A 23919-nucleotide genomic window follows, 5' to 3' on the forward strand; every position below is an offset into this window, starting at 1 on the left:
GGTTGGATGTCCCCGTCCCAGAGGTCCATAAGGACACAGAATCATAGGGGTGGAAGGGACTTCAGAGGTCTTCTAGTCCACCCCCCCAACCCGCCCAAAGCTCCACGACTTTATCTTAACTGAAACAAGCCTTAAGATATATCTCTCTGAGTCAGGTATTTTATCTATCTATCTATCTATCTATCTATCTATCTATCTATCTATCTATCTATCTATCTATCTATCTATTATCTATCTATCTATCTATCTATCTATCTATCTATCTATCTATCTATCTATCTATCTATCTATCTATCTATCTATCTATCTATCTATCTATCTATCTATCTATCTATCTATCTATCTATCTATCTATCTATCTATGTAGGTCTTTGGTTGTTCGGGTTTTGTCCTGTGTAAAATTGGAAGTGTCTTGGCGACGTTTCGACGAATCTCATTCGTCATCTTCAGGCTTCAGCTTCGTGCTTCTGGGAGCAGTGTGTGATCGCAGCTGTTTCTTCCTTTTAACTGCTAGTGGGGGTTTGAACTGATTGGGTGGGAGTTTGGCTGTGCTCTGATTGGATGGGGGTTTTTTTGTGCTCTGATTGGCTGGGGCTGTGTCCTGTTTGGGTGGGGGCTTGGTTGTGCTCAGTTTAGTCTGTGTTGCAGAGGGATTTGAGCTGGTGAGCTGCATAGCTGTTGTTTGGCTTTGTGGTCGTGCTACATCTTCATAGTGGGTGTCAGTCTGCTGCATGTATGGATTGGAGGGGTTTGAAATGGCTAATGTTGCAGCTGCGGTCTGGCTTCTGGTCCTTGGTCGTGCTTCATGATCAGTGTGGGTTTGGGTCTGCTTTCTGGGTGGATGTGCGGTGGTGACATCCTGTGTGGACCTCATGAGTGTGGGTCTGGTGTCATTCCTCGTGTTAGGGACTCGTTTGTCAATAAGGGCAGGTTTCCAAATGGCTGGTAGGCGGGAGGTATCATCTCGTTTGTTCATGCTGTGTGGGCGTTTTTCTATCTCAATGGCTTCTCTGATTATTCTGTTGTTAAAGTGTTCAGTATCTATCTATCTATCTATCTATCTATCTATCTATCTATCTATCTATCTATCTATCTATCTTTGTTGTTGTATATGTGTACACTGAGAGCTTATACACCGGAGACAATTCCTTGTGTGTGCAATCACAGTTAGCCAATGAAGAATTTATTCTATTCTATTCTATTCTATTCTATTCTATTCTATTCTATTCTATTCTATTCTATTCTATTCTATTCTATTCTATTCTACTCTATTCTACTCTACTCTACTCTACTCTACTCTACTCTATTCTACTCTACTCTACTCTACTCTACTCCAGTCCAGTCCAGTCCAGTCCAGTCCAGTCCAGTCCAGTCCAGTCCAGTCCAGTCCAGATTCTAGTCTAGCTTAGTTTAGTCTAGTCTCTAAAATCCGACTGTTTAGAGGCATTGGGTAATCACCCATTGTGGGTTGCTGGATCTGTGCATTGTGGCTTTTTCCCCTCCTGAAATTTTACTTTCTACTGTGTGGTCTTTATTGTTTTAAACATTTCATATTCCACCTCATCCAGAACAATCATGGAGCTGGGCGGCCTATAAATTTAATAAAAGAAAGCGAGGAGTTGGTGGAGCTCCAGTGCAAAGAGTTGAGACACAAGATGTTCCCTCCAAGCATCTGTGGTTGTCTCCTTTGGAAGCCGAATCCTTCTCCCTCCCTGATTTTAATTAGTTAAAAATGCTCTTTTAATTGGAAATGGATGATCGGCAAGGCTGGGCCACTGCCCTGGGAAACCTCAGCTGTTGATTCATCTTCCCTTCCAAAAATGCCTTTGCATCTGTCTTGGTGTTTTTCGAAAATAAAATAAGGGTGTTGAGGAGAGCAGTTTCTTGGCAGTATGTATTCACCTGTTCAGAATAAAAATATTGGAGTGGGCTGAGATAGACGAGAATATCCTGGAGGAGGGATCTGAGGAATTACATAATACAGCTCGTATTTCATGAAAGGGCTTGCAAATGTTCTCATTGATTGCATCACTAGACACAGGACTACTATTATATACTTCATGTAATATTACATATCTTCCACATACAGTATATAAAAAGCCAAATACCACTCACTCGTCGTGAAATCTGCAGAACGGTAAAGCCTACGAACTTGAAATTTGCCACGTATGTTCCTCTTGGCTTCTAGGTGCTCACTCAGAAAGGATTTTTCGAAATGACTATCACGGCATTAGTATTTCCTATACAGTATTATATTCACACGCTCTGATGCTAAGGTGTTAGACGTTCTACTCCCCCTCCCCACCTGAAAAGAACTCTGTTCCAACTGCCAGTTGTCTTGTATTAACATGCTCTGATGCTACCCGTTTGCTACCCCGGAGGTGGGAGTGGCCAGCATGTGACTCATCCGGCCTGTGGGCTGGGACATTCTCCTCCCCCTCCCCCTCTGTTCCAACTGCCAGTTGCCTTACTCTACATTAAGTTTCAGGCTTTAAGTGTCAATTTATCATGCCCGGTCAGATAGTTTTGTAGCGAAGCATGGGCGTCCAGCTAGTTATATATATTATATAGAGCTGCGGTGGCGCAGTGGTTACAATGCAGTACTGCAGGCTACTTCTGCTGACTGCCAGCTGCCAGCAGTTCAAATCTCACCAGGCAGGCTCAAGGTTGACTCAGCCTTCCATTCTTCCGAGGTGGGTAAAATGAGGACCCAGATTGTTGGGGGCAACTGGATGACTGTAAATCGCTTAGAGAGGGCTGGAAAGCAATGTGAAGCGGTATATAAGTCTAAGTGATATTGGGAGGGAAGGAAAAAACGAAGGAGGGAGGGAGGAAGGAAGGAGGGGGGAAGGAAGGAGCTATGGTGGGACAGTGGTTAGAATGCAGTATTGCAGGCTAACTCTGACCACTGCCAGCAGTTCGACTGTGATCTGCTCAAGGCTGACTTCCATCCTTCCAAGGTTGATAAAATGAGGACCCAGATTACTGGGGGCAAAATGCTGACTTTGTAAACCGCTTAGAGAGGGCAATAGAGCACTCTGAAGTGGAATATAAGTCTACTGATGCTACTGCTATTGGTCTGGATAGCTTTAGGGTATCTCAGGCAGTTTAAGGTATACGGATGTCCAACTCCCAGAAATTCGCAGCCAGCCTGGAAGCTCAAATCTGCCCGTTTTAAATTTCCTAAGGTTGAGAAACACTGTCTTAGGGGGATTCAAAACCGGCTCGCTGCCCGAGAGCTTCCACATTTTAGCACCAGGATCAGGAAAAACAAAATCCATCGAAAGCTGCTTGTGGACCTCAGCCAGAATCTACAACAAACCAGATTACCCTGCCAAATTCTTTGAACAGTTGCTACCACGGTCAACTTCGGCTCCCCTGACACAGCTTGTTCGTTTTACTCAGTGTTTATTTTAGCTACAGAAAAGAAACTTTTGACATCGGCTATTCGGGACAATTAAAGAAAATGGACACGTTCCACGTTTAAAATACACTTTTTCACGACAAGCTATCTAATCATTTCTTTTCTTTTTCTTTTTGGGGTGTGTGTGTGTGTGTGTGTGGAAATGTATTAGCAATCATTGCTGTTGTCTGGGTTTTTGTTTTAAAATGTGTGTGGGCGTCTATTAATTTTGGAAAGATATCAACACTTTTTCCTTTCCGTGGATGACTTGCTAATAAGAGGCAGCCGAGCACCAGAATTTGGTACCATTTTGCGGCAGGATAGCTAGCAATTTCGTGTTACGTCCTTGGTGTTCTCTGGTTTTCGTGCAGACGTTTCGTGACCCAGCTAGGTAATGTCATCAATGCTAGAAGGGAGTGGGGTTGGGAGAGGAGGAGGAGGAGGAGTCTACAGTTCTTGGTGGTGGTCTGAGTTGACTTTTTTCTTGTAGATTTTTTTTAATATATATCTTTTCTTTTCTTTTCTGTACAGTGAGAGCATCTGCACCAAGACAAATTCCTTGTGTGTCCAATCACACTTGGCCAATAAAAAATTCTATTCTATTCTTAACATTCATATCCAATAACATATTTAGTGTACCATCATATACAATTAATCGGACCTGCCCGGTCACCACCCCCTTCCTTTAACTCTCTTCCCTTCTCTACCTTCTTCTACTTTCCACAACCATCCTCTCCTCCTTCCTCCCTACTCCTTTCTTCTCCCTCTTCTATCCCTCTTCCTTCCTTTCCTCTTCCTCCTCTTCTCTTTCCTACCTCCTTCTCTCTTCTACTTCCTTCTTTTTCTTGTAGACTTTTCATGACCCAACTAGGCAATGCCATCACTGCTAGAAGGGAGTAGGGTTTGGGGAAGAGAAGGAGAACTGCGGGGTCCTTGGTGTTCTCTGAGCTTGATGGTTTTCTTGCAGACGTTTCGTTACCCAGCTAGGTAACATCATCAGTGCTAGAAGGGAAGAAGGTCATGGAATGGAGGAAAGTGGGAGGAGAAGGAGAAGTGGGGGCAGCTGTTGGGTCCTTGGTGCTCTCTGAGCTTGTGTCGTGTCCCACTCCTCCGCTGACGGCCGGGTCAGGGAAATCCGAATCAGGCTTGCCTCTGCAGCTCTGCCCAAAGTCCTAGCAAAGTTCTCAAGGCAGGCAGGAGACCAGAAAGTGACTTCAGCAAGATAAGGTAGACTTTGCCTGACTCAGAGAATGCCAGAAAGCAGATCCTTTATACAGGCCATGGGGTGTGGCTCCACGACTCAGCACTTATCCAGGCCTGCCCCTCCCTTCCTTCTGTTGCCTCCGCCTATCAAGTCTTCTGACGCGAGGGTCACTCCAGTCGGCAGCTGTTGGTAATAAACCTTCCTCAGGCTCACATGCTGTGGAGGAGGGGGAGGGGTCTAGTTGCTCCGTTTGCCTGGTCATGGAGCCAGAGCTGGGGGCTGGAGGTATTTCTTCTTCTTCAGCCTGTCTGGGCATGGAGCCAGGGCTGGGGGCTGGAGGTATTTCTTCTTCCATGTTCGGAAGCAGATAAGAAGACCCCGGCTGAGGTGAGAGCGGGCAAGACACAACAGCTTGGTGGTTTTCTTGCAGACGTTTCGTTCCCCAACTAGGTAACACCATCAGTGCTAGAACGGAAGAGGGTCATGGAATGGAGGAGAGTGGGAGGAGGAGGAGGAGGAGGAGGAGGAGGGGGGGGGGCAGCTGTTGGGTCCTTGGTGTTCTTTGAGCTTGGTGGTTTTCTTGCAGACATTTCGTTACCCAGCTAGGTAACATCATCAGTGCTATGTGGGAGTGCCCTTTGCTCTCTGTTTGCCCTGTCAACATTGATGCATTAGTTCCTTGATCAAGCTATTATTTACTGTTTGTTTGATTGTTTGTCTGACTTTGTAATTCTTGGATCAGGGTATTGTTTCCTGCTTGATTGTTTTTCTAGCATTAATCTTGGGGTTAATCTCTTGTTTATCTGGGCATTGATTGCCGCTGAGGATTTGTTTTGGTCTTTTTCCTTTCTTTTTCCGGCTTTTTGATTTGTCTCTTTTGAATGGTATGTAAATGTTGTTTATCTCTATGTTCCAGTCGATGGCTGATTTTACTCCCTGCCAAGCTTCCAGGAATTCTCCAGTGTGTTTGGACTTGGCTTGGTCTAGGATGCACAGAGTCTCCCAGTTAAGTTTGTCTTTTGCGTTGTTTAAAAAGTTCAGCGTATCTTTCTGATTGCTAGTTGGGTGTTCACGGATGTGCTCTGTCTCTCTGTCCTATACAGTGGCCGTTATAATCCTTACACTGTATATTTTAGATAACTTTTGTTTTGTTCCTTCTGGAACTGCTGGATCTTTTGGCTTACTTAGGATGCTTTGGAGGGCATCACTTCGTTGTGTCTCGCTCGCTGTCCCTGCAGCCGGGTCCCTCTTAGCTCCTGCCGAACGCTGAGGAATGTCCTGGCATGCCTCCAGGCCCCAGCATGCCCAGACAGGCCGAGCAAGATGAAGGGCCTGACGTGCCTCCAGCCCCCAGCCCTGGCTCCATGCCCAGGCAAACAGAGCAACTAGACCCCTCCCCCTCCCCCACAGCATGTGAGCCTGAGGAATGTGAATTGCCAACAGCTGGAGCCTGGAGAGATCCTCGCTTCAGGAGAATTGATAGGCGGCATCAGCAAAAGGAAGGGAGGGGCAGGCCTGGATAAGTGCTGAGTCATGGAGCCACACCCCATGGCCTATATAAAGGATCTGCTTTCTGGCATTCTCTGAGTCAGGCAAAGTCTACCTTGAATTGCTGAAGTCACTTCCTGGTCTCCTGCCTGCCTTGAGAACTTTGCTAGGACTTTGGCAGAGCTGCAGAGGCACGCCTGATACGGACTTCCCTGACCTGGCTGTCAGCGGAGGAGTGGGACACAACACACTTGATTTGTGTGCGACAAAAAATTCAGACAAACAAACTCACAGTAAATAGCTTGATCAAGGAACCACTCCCACCAACACTGATTGGGCAAATCACCTGTATATAAACAGAGAGCGAAGCCGACTCTGTCCTAGCGTTGATGATGTTACCTAATTGGGTCATGAACCATCTGCAAAACTCAGAGAGCACCTAGGACTCTACAGTTCTCCTCCTCCTTCTCTTCCTCAAATGCTACTGCCTTCTAGCACTGATGACATTATCTAGTTGGATCATGAGACGTTTACAAGAAAACAGCCAAGCTCAGAGAACACCAAGGACCCTAGAGTTCTCATCCTCCTCCCCCACTCCCTTCTAACGCTGATGACGTTACCTGGTTGGTAATGAAATGTCTGCAAGAAAACCACCAAGTGGAGAGAGAGCATCAAGGACCCAACAGCTGCTGCCTTCCTCTTCTTCCTCAAGTCCCGTTCCCTTCCAGCACTGATGACATAACCTAGTTGGGTCATGAAACGTCTACAAGAAAAAAGTCAACTCAGACAGACACCACCAAGAACCGTAGATGACTCCTCCTCCTCTCCCAACCCCACTCCCTTCTAACACTGATGACATAACCTAGTTGGGTCATGAAACGTCTACAAGAAAAAAGTCAACTCAGACAGACACCACCAAGAACCGTAGACGACTCCTCCTCCTCTCCCAACCCCACTCCCTTCTAACACTGACAACATTATCTAGTTGGGTCATGAAACGTCTGCAAGAAAACCACCAAGCTCAGAGAGCACCAAGGACTGCTCACTTCAACCTTGAGCTACAAATATTCTGTTCTATCACTAACAAACTAATGGTAGACTAGAAATGTCTTTGGTCTGATTTAGCTAAACTCCTTGTATATTTTTATATTTTCAGACACGTTGAGATCAACTTTTATTTTTACACCTTCCTGCTACTTAATGCCGGGACCATTCAGCTAAAGCAGCGGTTCTCAACCTGTGGGTCGCGACCCCGTTGGGGGTCGAATGACGATTTGCCAGGGGTCGCCTAAGACCATCGGAAATATGGGAAGTATACTTGCGAGTCGAAGAATCGCGCTCCAGTGGTTGACTCCACAAGCCAGCTGCAGGCTCTTCAAATCGCTAGCCGAATTCGGCTTCAGGCGCGATGAATTAAAAAAGAGAGAAATCTTTGCTCTGATGTCTCCCTCTCAAGCCAGCTGCAATCACTCCCAATCACTAGCCTAATCTGGCTTCAGTCGCGATAAACGTAATAGGGGAGGAGTCTCCGCTTTAATGCCTCCGTCCTCAAGGCAATCGCAAGCAGTTCAGATCGCTAGCCAATACGGCTTCAGGCGCGATCAATTCAAAACGAAAATAATTTTACGGTTGGGGTCACCACATTGTGGGGAATTGTATTAAAGGGGTCGCAGCACTATAAAGGTTGAGAACCACTGAGCTAAAGCAGGGGTCTCCAACCTTGGTCCCTTTAAGACTCGTGGACTTCAACTCCCAGAGTTCCTCAGCCAGCTTTGCTGACTGAGGGACTCTGGGAGTTGAAGTCCACGAGTCTTAAAGGAACCAAGGTTGGAGACCCCTGAATTAAAGGCATGTTTCTTCCAAGAATAAAACCCCTAAAGATTTGGGATTTTGTTAATCCCTTAACTCATCTTTAGACAAAACCCAACATCAACGCACAAACACAATCAGCTGTCATTCGTATATCCCTTCCTTTACAATTGAATAATTATTGGTCCACCTACCTTGTTTCCCCCCAAAATAAGGCATCCCCTGATAATAAGCCCAATAAGCCCAATAAGCTTTTGAGCTCATGGCAATAAGGCCAAGCGCTTATTTCAGGGTTCAAAACAAAATTATTATTATTATTATTATTTATTTGATTTTTATACCGCCCTTCTCCCGAAGGACTCAGGGCGGTGTACAGGCTACAATAAAATACAGACACTACAGTATACAATTTAAAATGCAAGTTAAAAAACTTATTATAATTAGCCTAGAACTTTAAAAATTTATAAAAACCAAAACCCCATTTAAAATTAGTAAAAAATTTAAAATCGATAAAATTTATGTAATTTAAAATTTAAAATTTAAAATTTAAAATTTAAAATTTAAGCCAGCCCCGCGCAAATGAAAAGATGTGTCTTCAGTTTGCGGCGGAAGGTCCGAAGGTCAGGTATTTGGCGTAAGCCCGGGGGAAGTTCGTTCCAAAGTGTGGGAGCCCCCACAGAGAAGGACCTTCCCCTGGGGGCCGCCAGCCGACATTGCTTGGCGGACGGCACCCTGAGAAGTCCCTCTCTGTGAGAGCGTACAGGTCGGTGGGAGGCATGAGGTAACAGCAGGCGGTCCCGTAAGTACCCAGGCCCTAAGCCATGGAGCGCTTTAAAGGTCGTAACCAACACCTTAAAGTGCACTCGAAAGGCCACAGGTAGCCAGTGCAGTCTGCGCAGGAGCGGTGTTACGTGGGAGCTACACGAAGCTCCCTCTATCACCCGTGCAACTGCATTCTGGACTAACTGAAGCCTCCGAGTGCACTTCAAGGGGAGCCCCATATAGAGAGCATTACAATAATCCAAGCGAGAGGTAACGAGCGCATGAGTGACTGTGCACAAGGCATCCCGATCAAGGAAGGGGCGCAACTGCCGAACCAGGCGAACCTGGTGGAAGGCCCTCCTGGAGACGGCCGTCAAATGATCTTCAAACGACAGCCGTTCATCCAGGAGGACACCTAAGTTGCGCACCCTATCCTTTGGGGCCAATAACTCGCCTCCAACAGTCAGCCGCGGCTGCAGCTGACTGAATCGGGGTGCCGCCATCCACAGCCACTCCGTCTTGGAGGGATTAAGCTTGAGCCTGTTTCTCCCCATCCAGACCCGTACGGCTTCCAAACACCGGGACAGCACTTCAACAACTTCAACACTTCAACAAAATAGAAGACAGGGTCTTATTTTCGGGGAAACACGGTATGTAAGAAGGGGAAATCTCTTTTTAATGAAGCACGTTAAAAAAACAACCACCTGGAATTACTGAATAATTCAGGTTTCTCCATTAGGAGGTAGAAATCAGAAAAATATTATTTTTCCCTGTCAGCTAGATTTTTATTTATTTATTTTTAGATTCCAGGGATTGGCCTCCACCCGATGTTTACAGTTTCACCCCCTGGGTGTTGGGTTCTTCATATCAGTCTTCCTAGTAATTTTCTCCGGTAGCAAATTAAGGATCGTTTTTTAAAAAAAGAAGCTATTAAGCTGCTTTCACAGAATTGGAAGGGAAATACGTAGCAGAGGTCATGGCTCCGAGCCAACTCCGCTCTTAAACCCAATTTAATTTTTTCCCCCCGTTCAGACTGAGCCCCTGTGAAAGGCTTCCGAAGATGGTTCAGTCTTCAAGATGAGTGAGAGGTTCAGATGTCTTTAAAAAGCAGCTATTATGCAATCGCCTCTATCAATCAGAGCATTCACTTTTCACCACCTTTCAAACCCATTCCTGCCACAATTTAAAAAAAAAAATATTATTATTATTCTTTTCAGAGCCTTTCCTGGTTGAGATGTCAAAGAAGGAATGGCTTTTTAAAATCCACCACTCTCTCTTTCTATCTTTCTCTCCCTTCGTCTCTCTCTCTCTCTCTTTCTATCTTTCTCCTTCCCTCTCCCTCTTTCTGTCTCTCTCTCCCTCTCTCTCTTTCTGTCTCTGTCTTACTCTTTGTCTCTTTCTCTCTCCCTCTCTCTTGCACTCTCTTTCTGTCTCTCTCTCCCTCTCTCCCTCCTTCCCTCTCTCTCTGTCTCTTTCTTTGTCTCAATCTCTTTTCTCTCTGTCTCTCTCTCTCCCTTTCTCTTTCTGTCTCTCTCTCCTTCCCACCCTCTCCCTCTCTCTCCCTCCCTCACTCTCCCACTCTCTCTTTATGACTCTCTCTCTCCCTCCCTCCCTCTCTCTGTCTCTCTCTTTCTATCTCTCTCCCTCCCTTTCCCTTTCCCTCTCCCCCTCTCTCTTTCTGTCTCTCTCCCTCCCTCCCTCCCTCCCTCCCTCTCCCTCTTTCTTTTTTTTTCTGTCTCTCTCTTTCTGTCTCTCTCTCCTTCCCACCCTCTCCCTCTATCTCTCTCCTTCTCCCCCTCTCTCTTTCTGTCTCTCTCTCCCCTTCTTTTTTTCTATCTGTCTGTCTGTCTGTCTGTCTCCCTCCCTCCCTCTCTCTCTCATTTTGAAACTGCTTTCATTGCTATTTCACTGCTGTTTTGACAAATATGCATTGTTCTCTTAATAAGCTTCAATTAAGGCTGGGGTCCGGAAGCTTTTACAGGGGGGAAAAAAGAAAAGAAAAAGAAAAAAGTCAGTCCGCTGTCAAAAATTCCATCGCAGAAGGCAGGCAGATGACATTTGAAATCCATACCGCCAGCCAAAACATCTTAAGGCTACAATTATATGCATAACTCCCCGGCGAACCTGGTAGAAAATAAAATAAGTCAAACGCCCCGTGAACCATCTGGGTTTCTCGATTTCACGTCTACATTAGCAAGGTCACACATTTGGTTTTGAAAGGGGACTAGATTATGGCGCGGATTGAGTTGATATCCTGTTCTGTGAATTGAAGGGCTCTTTAGTTCTTATCGGTTCATTTTTAAGGGTGATTGGGTTGGGTCCAGGTGGGGGAATCTGCAAGAAATTATTTTGAAATTAGTTTGAAAGGTTGATTGGGGTTTTTTGGTTTTTTTTTTGGCGAGGGGAGGGTGTTCTTCTAGGCACTGCAATGGTCGTAAGCACGAGGACTGATTGTAACTCACTGTTTTTCAATGCTGTCATATTTTTGAGCGGTCACTAAACAAATGATCGTAAATCGTTTGAGAGAAAGGGACTAGCCGAAAGTCACTCAGCAGGCTTTCATGCCTTAGATAGGACTAGAACTCACAAACACCTGGTGATTGGCCTAAAGTCACCCAATTGGCTTTCACGCCTAAGGCAGCACTAGAACTCACCATCTCCTGGTGGTTGGCCTAAAGTCACCCACCTGTCTTTCATGTCTAAGGCAGGACTAGAACTCACCATCTCCTGGTGATTGACCTAAAAGTCACCCAATTGACTTTCACGCCTAAGGCAGCACTAGAACTCACCGTCTCCTGGTGATTGACCTGAAGTCACCCACCTGTCTTTCATGTCTAAGGCAGGACTAGAACTCACCATCTCCTGGTGATTGACCTAAAAGTCACCCAATTGACTTTCACGCCTAAGGCAGCACTAGAACTCACCGTCTCCTGGTGATTGACCTGAAGTCACCCACCTGTCTTTCATGTCTAAGGCAACACTAGAACTCACCATCTCCTGGTGATTGACCTAAAAGTCACCCAATTGGCTTTCACAACTAAGGCAGCACTAGAACTCACCGTCTCCTAGTGATTGACCTAAAGTCACCCACCTGTCTTTCATGTCTAAGGCAGCACTAGAATTCACCGTCTCCTAGTGATTGACCTAAAAGTCACCCAATTGGCTTTCAGGCCTTAGCAGCACTAGAACTCACCGTCTCCTAGTGATTGGCCCAAAGTCACCCACCTGTCTTTCATGTCTAAGGCAACACTAGAACTCACCATCTCCTGGTGATTAACCTAAAAGTCACCCAATTGGCTTTCACGCCTAAGGCAGCACTAGAACTCACCGTCTCCTGGTGACTGACCTAAAGTCACCTACCTGTCTTTCACGTCTAAGGCGGGACTAGAACTCACAGTCTCCTGGTGATTGGCCCAAAATCACCCAGCTGGCTTTCATGACTAAGAAGGGACTAGAACTCTCAGTCTCCTGGCTTCTAGCTGGTGCTGTAACCACTAAACTAAACTGGTTTTCTTAATTAGCTGTCATACACTTGGTATCTTAGCAACCATATTGATTTGTTCTCGGATCTATCCATCCTTCAGAATATGGTTGTAAGTACCCTTTCGGTGCGTCCAGCATAACTTTGAATGGTCGCTAAATGTTCATGCGTAAAGCGAGGAACACTTACAATACCTGCATCTCGTGGGAGCAAACCCCATAATTTAACAAAGTTTTTTTTTTTTTTTTTACATTTATACCCCGCCCTTCTCCGAAGACTCAGGGCGGCTTACAATGTATAAGGCAATAGTCTCATTCTATTTGTATATTTTTTACAAAGTCAACTTATTGCCCCCCCAACAATCTGGGTCCTCATTTTACCTACCTTATAAAGGATGGAAGGCTGAGTCAACCTTGGGCCGGGCTCGAACCTGCAGTAATTGCAGGCTTTGTGTTCTTAATAACAGGCTTTACCAGCCTGTGCTATTCGCGGGCCCAAATTAGTGGTCCCTAATTTAAGGTTTTTTTTTTTCATCTGTTCTAAATCTATTTCTAGTTAGCTACACTTCAAGTCCGAATGTTGGAAAATTGGGGGGAACTTCTCCCTGTTCCCTTTCTCCATACCATGGATAATGTTACACCTCAATGGCTTATCACCCCCACTCCCAATTTAAAATTCTGCTAAGCTAATGCGTCCCAGCTGTTGTAGCCTTTGCTCACCCCAAAATGATTTGCAACAACACTGCACATAACTTAACTCAGCCGCTATTTCTTAGCCTTTGCAATTTTATGCTAAGTGGACTTCGATTCCCAGAATTCCTCAGCCAGCATGAACTCTGGGAGTTGAAGTCTACACATCTTATTCCAGAGTTCCTCAGAAAAGCATGAATTCTGGGAGTTGAAGTTCACATGTCTTATCCCAGAGTTCCTCAGCTAGCATGAATTCTGGGAGTTGAAGTCCATATGCCTTATTTCAGAGTTCCTCAGCCAGCATGAATTCTGGGAGTTGAAGTCCACACATCTTATTCCAGAGTTTCTCAGAAAAGCATGAATTCTGGGAGTTGAAGTCCACACGTCTTATTCCAGAGTTCCTCAGAAAAGCATGAATTCTGGGAGTTGAAGTCCATACATCTTATCCCACAGTTCCTCAACCAGCATGAATTATGGGAGTTGAAGCCCACACGTCTTATTCCAGAGTTCCTTAGCCAGCATGAATTCTGGGAGTTGAAGTCCACACGTCTTATTCCAGAGTTCCTTAGCCAGCATGAATTCTGGGAGTTGAAGTCCATACGCCTTATTTCTGAGTTCCTCAGCCAGCATGAATTCTGGGAGTTGAAGTCCACACGTCTTATTCCAGAGTTTCTCAGAAAAGCATGAATTCTGGGAGTTGAAGTCCACATGTCTTATTCTAGAGTTTCTCAGAAAAGCATGAATTCTGGGAGTTGAAGTCCATACACCTTATCCCACAGTTCCTCAACCAGCATGAATTCTGGGAGTTGAAGCCCACATGTCTTATTCCAGAGTTTCTCAGAAAAGCATGAATTCTGGGAGTTGAAGTCCATACATCTTATCCCACAGTTCCTCAGCTAGCATGAATTCTGGGAGTTGAAGTCCCCATGTCTTATTCCAGAGCTCCTCAGAAAAGCATGAATTCTGGGAGTTGAAGTCCATACATCTTATCCCACAGTTCCTCAGCTAGCATGAATTCTGGGAGTTGAAGTCCCCATGTCTTATTCCAGAGCTCCTCAGAAAAGCATGAATTCTGGGAGTTGAAGTCCATACATCTTATCCCACAGTTCCTCAGCTAGCATGAATTCTGGGAGTTGAAGTCTAGACATTTTATTCCAGAGTTCCTCAGAAAAGCATGAATTCTGGGACTTGAAGTCCATACATCTTAACCCACAGCTCTTCAGTCAGCATGAATTCTGGGAATTGAAGTCTGCACCTCTTAATGTTGCTAAGGCCGAAAAATACTAAACTAGATAACTTATCCTTGCCAGCCATTTTTTAAAATGCAGGACTTTCCAATATATACAAATAATTATGTTTTTTTTTTTTAAAAAAATTCAATGAAATTAATTCTGTCACATCTTTCAGTAGAGTGCTATTACCAGCAAACACACACACCTACAGACACAAACAGAATGCACCTGGAGCAGCTGCAATGCCAATTAGATTTACAGAACAGAATAACAAGAGTTGGAAGGGACCTTGGAGGTCTTCTAGTCCAGCCCCCTTGGCTCAGGCAGGAAACCCTATACAGACAAATCGGGATTAATAAAGAATAACTAAGGAAGACGGTAAACTGACTCCAATTGGAAAAATAAGATACATGTTTTGTGAAAACTTCATAGATTTCATTGTTCAAGTCAAAAGCTTTGAATAAAGAGAGAAGTCGGATATTAACTCCTGGCAGGAACCGTATCGCTACAGTCTCTTTTTCCCCCAAAAAAAGAACTCTTAAATTTAATTTGCTTGTTTATTTGATCTGCCTTGTGTCTTTCTCTCTTCAAGTGACAGCACCCAATAACAACTGGGGAAAAAAAAAGAAGAGGCTGACAGGTATAAAAAAAAAATAAGGGAACAATTAAAATGAACGGAGAATTCACTCTGGGAAAATATATTTCAAAATGAAGGGGGAGGATGGGGTGGATATTAGACAAGGGATAGGCTAGTCCGGCTCTGCTTTGCTTAAAGTAGAAACTGTGAAATCAATGGGATTTAATCCAATCACAATCAATTTATTTCAATGCAATTAGTCTTTCAAGGCCAGATTCGAGCCAAAAGCTGAATATCATCTGTGGACACCCCATTAAAAGTGAGCGCAGCGTACTCCTAGTGACTAGTCCAAACCCACATTGGGACTGTGGGCTCCAGAACAAAGTATCACACACACACATACAGAGAGAGAGAGAGAGAGAGAGAGAGAGAGAGAGAGAGAGAGAGAGAGCTTTATTTAAACAAAATTTGAGTATTGGTGATGGAATGCCCTCTGCAGATGCCATACGCAAAACAAAATACAAATTTAAAAAGCCTAGTTCAAAATAAATGCTTGACATGGACACATCCTTAATTTTCCTTCCTTCCTTCCTTCCTTCCTTCCTTCCTTCCCTCCTTCCTTCCTTCCCTTCCTCTATCCCTCTTCTTTCTTTCTTTCTTTCTTTCTTTCTTTCTCTCTCTCTCTTTCTTTCTTTCTTTCTTTCTTTCTTTCTTTCTTCTTTCCTTCCTTCCTTCCTTCCCTTCCCTTCCCTTCCTCTATCCCTCTTCTTTCTTTCTTTCTTTCTTTCTTTCTTTCTTTCTTTCTTTCTTTCTTCCTTCCTTCCTTCCTTCCTTCCTTCCTTCCTTTCTTTTTCTCCTTTTTTCTCTTTCTTTCTTTCTTTCTGTCTGTATCTGTCTTTCTCTTTCTTTCCTTCTTTCCTTCTTTCTTTCCTTCCTTCCTTCCTCTCTCCCTCCCTCTCCTTTTCTTTCTTTCTTTCTTTGTCTTTCTTTCCTTCCTTTTTCTCTTCTTTCTTCCTTCTTCTCTCTCCCTTCCTTCCTTCCTTCCCTCCCTCCCTCCTGCCTTCCCCCTTCATCTCTCTTCTTTCTTTCTTTCTTTCTTTCCTTCCTTCATTCCTTCCCTCCTGCCTTCCCCCTTTATCTCTCTCTCTCTCTTTCTTTCTTTTTCTTTCTTTCTTTCCTTCCCTCCTTCCTTCCCTCCTCCCTCTTCCTTCCTCCATCTCTTCTTTCTTTCTTTCTTTCTTTCCTTCCTTCCTTCCTTCCTTCCTTCCTTCCTTCCTTCCTTCCTTCCTTCCTTCCTTCCTTCCTTCCTTCCTTCCTTCCTTCTTATTCTTTCTCTCTCTTTCTTTCTCCATCTCACTATCCAAAGAGTTTTTTTCCTACTCAGCTGAACAACAGCTACCAAAACTATAAAACAGGCATTTTATAAAAAGAACTGGAAAAGACCAAAAAAAAAAAAAAAAAATCTTGTTTCACCCCTTCTGCTTGCCAACGGTAACAATTCTTCTTTTTTTAAAAAAGCAAGCCAGATGAAAAAGGAAAGGAAGCTAAAACTCAAACCCCCTTATTTTAAAACCCTGGCCCATTCCACATAGCCTGAAAAAGGTGATTTAGAAACCCTTCCGAAACATTTCCTCAAGATCGCATACATCTTCCTCACGGTTCATCCTCTTGTTTGGCGCACACCAGAAAGTTCATTCCAGAATTTGTTTCGAAATGATAAATATGGCACTTGGGTGCTGGAGAAGAAGGGATAATTCATTGCAGGCTGGAGGATAATTCAATCCAGAGGTTGTAAGGAGAAAGTAAAAATGACAGACCAATTCTTCAAAAAAGGTTAAGAGTATCCGGCAAATGATCGCTCCAGAAAGAGAAAAGACGGGCTTGGAGAATAATTATTGGCAGTTAACATACAAGAAACATGAAATAGGTATTGTTAAGCACCTGGCTTTCCTACAGGAAAAAAAAAATTAAAATAATAAAACCGCAATGCAACAAAAAGACATTTTAAAACATAACATAACATAACAACAGAGTTGGAAGGGACCTTGGAGGCCTTCTAGTCCAACCCCCTGCCCAGGCAGGAAACCCTACCCAACATTTTCTTAAAAATTTCCAGTGTTGGAGCATCCACAACTTCTGCAGGCAAGTCGTTCCACTTATTAATTGTTCTAACTGTCAGGAAATTTCTCCTTAGTTCTAAGTTGCTTCTTTCTTTGATCAGTTTCCATCCATTGCTTCTTGTTCTACCCTCAGGTGCTTTGGAGAACAGCCCGACTCCCTCTTCTTTGTGGCAATCCCTGAGATATTGGAAGACTGCTATCATGTCTCCCCTAGTCCTTCTTTTCATTAAACTATGGATAGATAAAAATGGTAGATTGATTCCTTCCTTCCTTCCTTCCTTCCTTCCTTCCTTCCTTCCTTCCTTCCTTCCTTCCTTCCTTCCTTCCTTCTTTTTTCTTCTTTCCTTCCTTCCTTCCTTCCTTCCTTCCTTCCTTCCTTCCTTCCTTCCTTCCTTCCTTCCTTCCTTCCTTCCTCTATTAGTTTCCACCCATTGCTTCTTGTCCTGCCCTCAGGTGCTTTGGAGAACAGCCCGACTCCCTCTTCTTTGTGGCAACCCCTGAGATATTGGAAAAGTACGACAACATTTGTTCTCTTTATACCTAGTTAAAATGTTCCTTAAAAACAAAACAAAACAGGTTGGTCTAAGTTAACACCTTGATTTATTTGTAAATATAATAAAGGCAGAATACAAATAAAATAAAATATGTAATCAATGGATTCCTGATCAAATGCTTGAGTGAACTGCTCGTCAGGATAATTGTTACTTCTCCATTAATGTTCCACTAGCCAGTTTATCAAACCCGATAACAAAGCATTTCTGCTTTTCCTTTCATTTTGTGATGATTTCGTCCCGGTTCTTTTCATTAAGAAGGAACTATTATGTTACAGTTTCACCCCATCAGTGCCTGGCGGTTGTATAATGAAAGGGAGAGAAAGGGAATAGGAGAGGAGGCAGCATGAACACAGGCTAAGAAGAATTTACAAATATAAAAAGATAAAGTGAGCTGCTAGCTGTGGAAGAAAAGAAAAGAAAAGAAGGAAGAAAGAAAGAAGGAAGGAAGAAAGGAAGAAAGAAAGAAAGAAAAGAAAGAAAGAAAGAAAGAAAGAGAAAAGCAGAAAGGGAGGGAGGGAGGGAGGAAGGAAGAAAAAGAAGAGAAGGGAGGAGAGAGCAAGAGAGGGAGGGTGGGAGGCAGGAAGGAAGGAAGAAAGAAGAAAGAAAGAAAAAGGAAGAAAGAAAAAGAAAGAAAGAAGGAAAGAAAGAAAGAAAGAAAGAGAGGAGGGAGGAAGGAAGAAAGAAGAGAAGGAAGGAGAGAGCAAGAGAGGGAGGATGGGAGGCAGGAAGGAAGAAAGAAGAAAGAAAGAAAAAGGAAGGAAGGAAGGAAGAAAGAAAGTGTTGTGTCTTGCCCGCTCTCACAGCAGCCGGGGCCTTCTTATCTGCTCCCGAACACGGAGGAATGTATGCCTCCCGGCCCCAGTCCTGGCTCCATGCCCAGACAAGCTGAAGAGGAGGGGGCACCTCCCAGTCCCAGCCCTGGCTCCATGCCCAAGCAGGCTGCAGGGGAGCACCCCCCAGCCCCAGCCCTGGCTCCATGCCCAGGCAAACGGAGCAGCTAGACCCCTCCCCCTCCTCCACAGCATGTGAGCCTGAGGAAAGTTTCTTTCCAACAGCTGCTGATTGGAGTGACCCTCGCATCAGAAGACTGGATAGGCGGAGGCAACAGAAGGAAGGGAGGGGCAGGCCTGGATAAGTGCTGAGTCATGGAGCCACACCCCATGGCCTATATAAAGGATCTGCTTTCTGGCAGTCTCTGAGTCAGGCAAAGTCGAACTTATCTTGCTGAAGTCACTTTCTGGTCTCCTGCCTGCTCTGAGGACTTTGCTAGGACTTTGGGCAGAGCTGCAGAGGCAAGCCTGATTCGGATTTCCCTGACCCGGCCGTCAGCGGAGGAGTGGGACACGACAGAAAGAAAGAAAGAAAGAGAAAGGCAGAAAGGGAGGGACGGAGGGAGGGAGGAAGGAAGAAAGAAAGAAGAGAAGGAGGGAGAGAGCAAGAGAGGGAGGGTGGGAGGCAGGAAGGAAGAAAGAAGAAAGAAAGAAAAAGGAAGGAAGAAGGAAGAAGGAAGGAAGGAAGGAAGAAAAAAAGAAAGGCAGAAAGGGAGGGACGGAGGGAGGGAGGAAGGAAGAAAGAAGAGGAGAGAGCAAGAGAGGGAGGGTGGGAGGCAGGAAGGAAGGAGAGAAGGAGGGAGAGAGTGAGGGGGGGTCAGTGGAAGGGAGGAAGGAGAGTGGGGGAGAGAGAGGGAGGGAGGAAGGAAGGCCAAGAAAGAAAAGGAAGGAAGGAAGGAAGAAAAGAAGGAGGGAGGGAGAGAAGGAAGAAGGAAGAAAAGGAGGGAGGAAGGAAGGATAGAGAAAGACAGGGCGGGAAGGAAGGCGATCAAACAATGGGAAATAAATACACAGTTTGCTCTTCTCAGTCTGCATTTCTGTAGCCATCTGACATCATTCTGAGTATGTCTTTATACCTCTCAGCCTTCCAGAGCCACCCGTAATTCAAGTCAAGTTTTATCAACCTGTTTATGAAACGAAATATTAAATACCGACGTTCATCCCCATCCTTTTACAAGAGCGCCAATTCTTTCTAACACAACGCGCCATTCCGTTTGCAATTGTTCTCCACGGTTTTCGGGTTTGCAAAATGATCTCTACAAATCACGCAAGGAATCCGATTGAACTCCAGACTATTTCCAGGCTCATAGCACATAATCTTCCGCAAATAAATATCTCAAAGCCACCGCGAGAACGAAGAGCGCTCAAAAACATGAATCAAGATATGGTTCTTTTATTCGGCGCAGAGTTTTCAGCGGTGGGGACCAACCAAGGAAGACTAACCTTATCTGTAATTGCTCTGACGTGGGACATTTCAAAACAAAAATCGGAATATCGAAGAGAGGAGAAAGATCCTAAGAGTCCAGGCCGTTTGGAAGGCAAATTTCCAGCACTTGGAAATTTAATACAGGTGCTTCTCGACTTATGACCACAACTGACCCCAACATTTCTGCCGCTAAGAGAGACAGTTATTAAGTGAATTTTGCTCCATTTTGCGACCTGTCTTGCCACAATTGTTAAGTGAATCGACTGCAGTGGTTCAATTAGCAACACGGTTGTTAAGTGAATCCGGCTTCCCCGTTGAGTCTGCTTATCTGGCGGTCGCAAAAAGGGATCACGTGAGCTGCAACCGTCGTAAATGTGAGTTGTCAAGGTAAATCACGTGACTGCGGGGATGCGGCAACGGTCGTAAGTGTGAAAAATGGTCATATCACTTTTTTTCGCTATAGTCCAATGAAACGAAAAACATAAAACAAAATGAAAAACGTAAAACGAAACGAAAAACGTAAAACGAAATAAAAAATGTAAAACGAAAAAATGGGGGTTGGGCTAGATGACCTCCAAGGTCCCTTCCAACTCTGTTAACTGTTATCAGTCATGGCCCAGATGGGATGAAATACACTGAATTGCTCCAAGCCCTGGTTATCTTTAGCCTGGTTAGGTGGCTCAGTGGCGAAGACGCTCAGCTTGTCCATCAGAAAGGTCGGCAGTTCGGCGGTTCGAATCCCCAGTATAGGAGGTCGGACTAGATGACCTCCAAGGCGCCTTCCGACTCTGCTACTGTTATCAGGACCGACTTTCACACTTACGACCGTGGCATTATCCCAACGGTCAAGGGATCAAAAGTCACGATGCTTGGCAACTGACTCATAGTTATGACGGTTGCTGCGGTGTCCTGGGGTCACATGATCCCCCCTCATATCATATCGCAAGATCTCAAATGGACAGCTAACATCAAAAACATCATTAAAAAAGGACAACAAAGAATGTTCTTTCTGCACCAACTCAGTAAGCTCAAACTGCCCAAGGAGCTGCTGATTCAGTTCTACAGAGGAATTATTGAGTCTGTCATTTGCACCTCTATAACTGTCTGGTTCGGTTCTGCAACCCAACAAGAAAGACACAGACTTCAGAGGATAATTAGAACTGCAGAAAAAATAATTGCTACCAACCTGCCTTCCATTGAGGACCTGTATACTGCACGAATCAAGAAGAGGGCCGTGAAAATATTTACAGACCCCTCGCATCCTGGACATAAACTGTTTCAACTCCTACCCTCAAAACGACGCTATAGAGCACTGCACACCAGAACAACTAGACACAAGAACAGTTTTTTCCCGAAGGCCATCACTCTGCTAAACAAATAATTCCCTCAACACTGTCAGACTATTTACTGAATCTGCACTACTATTAATCGTCTCATAGTTCCCATCACCAATCTCTTTCCACTTATGACTGTATGACTATAACTTGTTGCTGGCAATCCTTATGATTTATATTGATATATTGACCATCATTTGTGTTGTAAATGTTATACCTTGATGAACGTATCTTTTCTTTTATGTACACTGAGAGCGTATGCACCAAGACAAATTCCTTGTGTGTCCAATCACACTTGGCCAATAAAAATTCTATTTCTATTTCTATTCTCTGAGACCTTTCACTTAGCGACAAAAAAGCTGGAGACTCAATCGTGGTCACAATGCGAGGACTACCCCTATCTGGCTTTTGAAACTGAGCAAAGCAACAAAATTAAATATTTCCATATGGTGGGGTTTATTTTTTTCCTGTGTGTGTGTGTGTATGTGTGTGTGTGTTCTTTTTAAAAATATCTCACAGGAAATCATTTTAGCCAAGAAATCTCTTGCAGGTAAAATCATGTGTACGTTTTTTCCCCGCTTTTCTTTCTTGGAACAAGTTTGAAAGAAGATGTTCAAGTAGATTCTGGAGATGCAGACAATGGAAACAATAGCCATTGGATAAGCATCTTTGTCTCTTTGAAGGCCTAGTCTTTTGTGTGCTAAGTCAACAACTGGCCGTGGACAAAAGCTGTCTTTAAAATAAAAATGAAGTGCTGCCTGAATGGGAAGCCATCCCATAGCGGAAACTGGGTGGAGTGGGGGGACGGGGAGGCGAGGGGGGCGGTTGGGAAGGAGAAGAAGAAGAGGTAGACGGCTTTTGTAAAAAAAAACAAAAAACAGGTTTCATTTAAGCATTGCTGGACGTTTTTTGTGCTGTTATCCCAGGATGGCCACTGAAGACACAATAACACAGTTGGAAGGGACCTTGGAGGTCTTCTAGTCCAACCCCCCCTGCTCAGGCAAGGGGACTATGCAATGCTGGACAAATGGCTGCCCAGGCTCTTCTGAAAGACCTGTGTTTAACACACAGAATCATCTATTGCAATGTCCTTCCTGTTAAAGACTACTTCAGCTTCAATCGCAATAATACAAGAGCAAACAATAGACTCAAACTTAATGTTAACCGCTTCAATCTTGAGTGCAGAAAATACGACTTTTGTAACAGAGTTGTTAATGCTTGGAATACACTACCAGACTCTGTGGTCTCTTCCCAAAATCCCCAAAACTTTAACCAAAAACTGTCTACTATTGACCTCACCCCATTCCTAAGAGGACTATAAGGGGCCTGCATAAGAGCACAAAAGTGCCTACCGTTCCTGTCCTATTGTTTCCTCTCATTGTATGTGCTTGTATATAAGGTTGTGACAAAATAGAATTTAGAATAGAGTTTAGAATAGAATTTTTTTTTATTGGCCAAGTGTGATTGGACACACAAGGAATTTGTCTTGGTGCATATGCTCTCAGTGAACATAAAAGAAAAGATACCTTCATCAAGAATCATAAGGTACAACACTTAATGATAGTCATAGAATAGAATAGAATAGAATAGAATAGAATAGAATTTTTTATTGGCCAAGTGTGATTGGACACACAAGGAATTTGTCTTGGTGCATATGCTCTCAGTGTACATAAAAGAAAAGATACCTTCATCAAGGTACAACATTTACAACACAAATGATGGTCAATATATCAATCAATCAATCAATCAATCAATCAATCAATCAATCAAGCCTCCAGTGATGGAGCACCAGGGGTGGGGTTGCTGGGGATTCGGGAGAACCTCTATCTAAGACTCGGTGCAGTTTGGAGAACCGCCAAATCGCACTCCTGGCTGGAGCTGCCCACCCTGCCCCTCCCATCTCAGGAGTCCCCACAAGGCCCGTTTTGGATGCAGGTAAGTGCAGGGCACACACAGAGTCTCAGGGAGGGCGAAAAACAGGCCTACTGGAAGTTCAGGATGTGTTTCCAGCCTCCAAAGGGCCTCCAGAGGCTGGGGAGGTCATTTTCGCCTTCTCCGAGACTCGAGGAAAGCCTCCGGAGCCCAGAGAGGGCATAAAGCCCCCCCTCCCCCCGCTGTGATTCAGGAGGCCACCTAGGCCACGGCTACCATGGCCACGCCGACCCAGCAACCAGGCAGAGAACCCCTTGCTAAAATTTTTGAAGCTCATCCCTGTGGAGCACCCACAACCTCTGGAGCCAAGCCGTTCCACGGATTAAATGTTCTCACTGTAAGGAAATAATAATAATAATAATAATAATAATAATAATAATAATAATAATAATAATAATAATAATAATAATAATAATAATAATTTAATTTTTATACCGCCCTTCTCCCGAAGGACTCAGGGCGGTGAACAGGCAGATAAAATAATACAATATATTACAATAAAAACACTATTTAAACGTATTTAAATAGTATAAGCTATACTATACTATACTAGTATAAGTATAAGTTTAAATAGTAAACGTATAAGCGGGACTGGGTTAAAAGTTTTATTAAAGTTTAATTGGGGTTATTATTTTAGGGTTTTAAATTTTTCAATTTCGGCCATCTTTGTAATATGCTTGGTTTTAAGTTTCTGTTTTAATGTTTATATTGTGGGTTTTTTATTATCTGGCTGTACACCGCCCTGAGTCCTTCGGGAGAAGGGCGATATAAAAATCTAATAAAATAAATAAATAAATAAAATAAATAAAAAACTTATTCAATATGGCCTAAATTTAAAATACAATACAAAATATAAAATAAACCCCAATAAAATCCATGTTTAAAAACCCTATTTAAGCCAGTCCTGCTCGGAAGAATAGATATGTCTTCAGCTCGCGGCGAAAGGTCCGGAGGTCAGGAAGTTGTCGAAGTCCTGGGGGAAGCTCATTCCAGAGGGTAGGTGCCCCCACAGAGAAGGCTCTCCCCCTGGGGGTCGCCAGCCTACACCCAAATGTCTCCTTAGTTCTAGATTGCTTCT

General features: G+C 44.1%; 1 protein-coding gene across 1 annotated transcript in view; it reads right to left on the reverse strand.

Annotated features, from left to right (window-relative positions):
- TENM4 (teneurin transmembrane protein 4) overlaps window positions 1–23919 on the reverse strand; it is a 750531-nt gene that overhangs the window by 323259 nt on the left and 403353 nt on the right. The window lies entirely within an intron of this gene.

Source organism: Ahaetulla prasina, chromosome 5 (genome assembly GCF_028640845.1).
Source record: "Ahaetulla prasina isolate Xishuangbanna chromosome 5, ASM2864084v1, whole genome shotgun sequence".
Taxonomy (NCBI): Eukaryota; Metazoa; Chordata; class Lepidosauria; order Squamata; family Colubridae; genus Ahaetulla; species Ahaetulla prasina.